General features: G+C 34.6%; 1 pseudogene; it reads left to right on the top strand.

Annotated features, from left to right (window-relative positions):
* Positions 1-3,264: 3,264 nt before the first annotated feature.
* On the top strand, positions 3,265-4,596 carry LOC129039058 (methylosome subunit pICln-like; annotated as a pseudogene).
* The last annotated feature ends 784 nt before the right edge of the window (positions 4,597-5,380 follow it).

The raw sequence follows: 5,380 nt of genomic DNA, 5'->3' as shown, positions 1-5,380 counted from the left end.
GAATCAATTTAGCAAGAGGACATAATGATTTAAAATATATGCACCCAACATGAAGCACCAAGATATATAAAGTAAATACTATTAGAGCTAGAGAGATAGACTAAAACAATAATAGCTGGAGACTTCGACACCCCACTGTCAGCAGTGGACAGGTTATTTAAGAAAGAAAAATTAACAAGGAAACATTGGACTTAATCTGCACCATGGAACAAATAGACCTAACATATATTTACAGGACATTTTATTCAACACCTGCAGAATAAACATTTTTCTCCCCAGCACATGAATATCCTCAAGGATAGACTACATGTTAAGCCACAAAACAAGACTTAAACACTCAAAATGTTGAAATTATATCAAACCTTATCTGATGACAAGGGAATAAAACAATAAATCAATAACGAGAAATTTTTGGAAACTGCACAAACACGTGAAAATTAAACATTATACTCCTGAATGACCAGTGGGTCAATGAAAAAATTAAGAAAGAAATTGAAAAATATTTTGCAACAAATAATTACGGAAACACAACATACCAAAACCTATGGGGTACAGCAAAAGCAGTACTGAGAGGGAAGTTTATAGCTAAAATTGCCTACATCAGAAAAGATACACTTCACATAAACCTAACAAGGCATCTTAAAGAACTAGGAAAGCAAGAGCAAACTAAATCCAAATTTAGAAGAATAGACATAATAAAGATTAGAGCATAAATTTGAATGAACAAAACAATACAAAAGACTAATGAAACAAAAAGATGCTTTTGAAAAGATAGATTTGACAAACCTTTAGACAAAGAATAAAATAAAATTGACAAACATTTAGACAGACTCAAATAACATCAAAAATTTAAAAGGAGACATTACAACGAATAACTCAAAAATTTGAGGCTGCTATGAGCAACTCTATGCCAATAAGTTGGAAAACCTAGAAGAAGTGGATAAATTTTTGGACACATACCGCTACCAACATTGAATCATGAAGAAATCAAAAATCTAAACAGATGAATAACAAGTCATGAGATCAAAGCTGTAAGAAATAGTTCCCAAAGAAAAGCCTGGGACCCAATGGCTTCACTGCTGAATTTTGCCAAACATTAAAAAAAACTAATACAATCCCAGTCAAACTATCCCAAAATATAGAGAAGGGAGTACTTCCAAACTCATTCTACAGGGTCAGTATTATCCTGATACCAAAACCAAAGATAAATCAAAGAAAATAAAAACTACAGGCCATTATCCCTGATGAATATTAATGTAAAAACCTTATAAAATACTAGCAAACCAAATTCAACAACACATAGAAAGATCATTCATCATCGTCTTTGGGATTTATTTCAAGGACACAAGGATGGTTCAACATATGCAAATCAATGTGATACATTTTATCAACAGAATGAAGGACAAAAGCCATAGAATTATTTCAATTGATGCTGAAAAATAATTAATGAATTTTAACATCCCTTCTTGATAAATACCCTAAGAAATGGCTATACAAGAAGCATACTTCAACATAATAAAAGCCATGTATGACAGATCCACAGCTAGTATCATAATGAATAGAAAAAAAAAATGAAACACTGAAAACCTTTCCTTAAATATCTGGAACATGACAAGGATGCCCACTATCACTACAGTTATCCCACATAGCACTGAAAGTTCTAGCTAGAACAGACAGACAAGAGAAATAAAAGACATCCAAATTGGAAAGGAAGAAGTCAAATTATCCTTGTTTGCAAATGATATAGTCTCATATTTGGGGGAAAAAAACTAAAGATTTCACAAAAAGATATTAGAACTGATAAATTCAGTACAGTTGCAGTATTCAAAATCAACATAGAAAAATCAGGAGCATTTTTATATACCAAAAGCAAATAATCTGAAAAAGAAATTTAAAAAAATAACCCAATTTACAATAGGAACAAAGCAAGTTAAATACCTGGACATTAACCGAAGATGTGAAAGATCCAATAAAAACTATAAAACATTGATGCAAGATACTGAAGAGGACACAGTAAAATGGGAAGGTATTTCATGTTCATGGATTGGAATAATCAATATTGTCAAAATTTCCGTACTACCCAAAGCAGTCTACAGATTCAATTCAATCATTGTCAAAATACCAATGACATTCTTCACAGAAATAGAAAAAAAAATCCTAAAATATATATGGAATTACAGAAGACCCAGAATAGTCACAGCTATCTTGAGCAAAAAGAACAAAACTGGAGGAATCACATTATCTGACTTCAAATAACACTACACAGCCATAGTAAACAAAAGAGCATGGCACTGGCAAAACAAACAAACAAACAAACAAACAAAAAACAAAAAAACAGGCACATAGACCAGTAGAACAGAATAGAGAGCCCAGAAAAAAATCCATAGATTTACAGTGAACTTATTTTTGACAAAGGTGCCAGGAACACACAGTTGGGGAAGGATAGTTTCTTCAATAAATGGTGCTGGGAAAACTGGATATCCATATTCAGAAGAATAAAACTAGTTCCCTATCTCTTGCCATAAACAAAAATCCAACTAGAGGTCATTATGTTAAGTGATAAAAGCCTGTCACAAAAAGACAAACTTTGTATGTTCTCATTTATTTGTGAGAGGTAAAAACTAGAACTATGGAACTCATGGAGATAGTGCACAGAATAATGGTTACCAGAGGCTGGGAAGTATAGTGGGGCAAGGGAAGTGGGGATAGCAAGTGGGTACCAAAAAATAGAATGAATAAGATCCAGTATTTGATAGCACAACATGGTAACTATAATTGATAATTTAATCTTACGTTTAAAATAGTCAAAAGAGTGTAATTGGATCATTTGTAATATGAAGTATAAATGCTTGGGGTGATAGATATCTAATTTACCCTGATGTGATTATTACACATTGCATGCTTCCATCAAAATATACCCCAAACCTACTATGCGCCCACAACAATTTAAAAGTTTTTTAAATTATCAGAAATTTTAATTTGTACCAGGTACCATACTAGATATGAAGATAAGACAAAGTCCTTGTCCTCAAAAAATGTACATTCTGGTGGGCAATATAGACTAGTAAATTGTCAACTGCAATATGGTATACAAAATGTTATGATGATTATGAATGGGTAGCCATATGAAGAAATAGTTAACCTAAACTTTGGATGTAGAAATAGGGTCATATAAAATTTTATCAGAGCTCTGACAGATTATAGGGAATTTTGAGGAAAAAGAAATTGTCAAAAGGATGCTCTAGGCATTCTGATGCATGGTTAATGAGTTCAAATTGGGGTCCAGATGAAGACGAAGGGTAAAGGCTAGCAAGAGAGATCCATGAGGGCATTTGGCTTTTATCCTACAGAGGGTATAGAGCCCATTAACATTTTTTAAGCATGGGAGTAATTTAGTGGTCTAATTAACATAGAAGTATTACTCTTACAGCAATATAGATGATTAATTTGAGGAAGACTGGGAGAAGGAATACCACTGAGAATTGTTTCAATAATCCATATTACAAATGAAAAAGGCTTAAGTTAGTGAGACGAAATATTAATACATTTCATAGAAATGTCAAGTGAAACTAAACAAATAAGCACAACTGAAGCCCTACAAATACCAGTACATAGTCAGCAAAGAAAATGGAGGGTCTAGTGTGGGGAGGACAACACAAAGGTCATAGGAATACTTTGAGATAGCTGTCCATAGATGCTAAGAGGGAGAAATATTTTCAGACAAAGGTCATAGTAAACTCTTTTAAATACTGCAGAAAAATAAAACCAGATATGTTATAAAAGTAACCATTGGATTTTGCAGTGAGGTTTCTGTTGACCTGAGTTGTAGTTTTGGTGCTGTAATGTTAACATTGTGGTACATTGAAAAATACATGCCGAAATAGTTTCCTGCTACCTGAGCCGGCAGAGGGGCACCTGCAGCAGCAGCCAGACACCAAGGCTGTGCTGAACAGGAACGGCCTCCGCACAGGTACTCTTTACATCGCTGAGAGCCACCTGTCTTGGTTAGATAGCTCTGGATTAGGATTCTCACTGGAATAACCCACCATTAGTTTACTTGCATTATCCAGGGACCAAAGTGACTGTCTAGGAGAACATTTGTATGTTATGGTGAATGACAAATTTGAAGAATCCAAAGAATCTGTTGCTGATGAAGAAGAGGAAGACAGTGATGATGTTGAACTTATTACTGAATTTATATTTGTACCTAGTGATAAATCAGCCTTGGGGGCAATGTTCACTGCAATGTGTGAATGCCAGGCCTTGCATCCAGATCCCAAGGATGAGGATTCAGATGACTATGATGGAGAAGAATATGATGTAGAAGCACACGAACGAGGACAAGGGGACATCCCTAAATCTTACACCTATGAAGAAGGATTATCCCATTAACAGCAGAAGGCCAAGCCACATTGGAGAGATTAGAAGAAATGTTCAGTCTGTGAGCAGCCAGTATAATATGGCTGGGGTCAGGACAGAAGATTCAATAAGATTATGAAGATGGGATGGAGGTGGATACCACACCAACAGTTGCTGGACAGTTTGAGGATACAGATGTTGATCACTGAAAATAATTTATGCAGGTTTAAGATTCTGCTCCTATTGTGGTGAGCAGAGATCATGCCATTGCACTCCAGCCTGGGCAACAAGAACGAAACTCCATCTCAAAAAAAAAAAAATTGAAAATAAAAAAAATTCTGCTCCTAACTATAGGAGAGAACTTGGTGCCTTTTCCACTCTGGAGCAAAGTTGATGAAAGTCTTTTTCCTTTTCCAAAACCCAATCTGAACCAGTTCTTTCTTCAGACAGACTATACTGAGATAACAAGTTGTCACCAACAGAAGATAGATACTATGACTTTTATTAACCTGATGAGTTAACTTAACCAAGATGGTATTTGTAGTTTATTATTTACCCCAAAACTTTATGTGTCTGAGTACCCTCTGAGTAGGCCTATAATTCCTGCCTTCATTGTATGCATCTTCTGTAAGCTAGTAGACCTATGTGGTGAAAATGCACAGTAGCTTGGAGGTGTAGGTAGACTGGGTGGGAAAGAGAGGGCTCTTTCATCATGTTTTACCAGGCTGCTCTGTTATAATCTCTTAGGTTATATCTTTTAATTTCCAACCTTCTAGATTAGTTTCAGTAACAGAACAAGTGAGTCTGGGATGAAGTCCTCAAAGTATCTTATAACTTATAAGGTTATATCTTTTAATTTCCAACCTTCTAGATTAGTTTCTGTAACAGAACAAGTGAGTCTGGGATGAAGTCCTCAAAGTACTTCAAATGGTAATTGTTTTGTTTTTGTAATAGCTTAATAAACCTAAGTTTTCTATATTTAAAAAAAGAAAAATAAATGCCAAACTCATATACAAGATAA

Source organism: Pongo pygmaeus, chromosome 5 (assembly GCF_028885625.2).
Source record: "Pongo pygmaeus isolate AG05252 chromosome 5, NHGRI_mPonPyg2-v2.0_pri, whole genome shotgun sequence".
Lineage (NCBI taxonomy): Eukaryota > Metazoa > Chordata > Mammalia > Primates > Hominidae > Pongo > Pongo pygmaeus.
The sequence above is the reverse complement of the archived record's forward strand: the minus strand, read 5'-3'. Positions and strand labels throughout refer to the sequence as shown.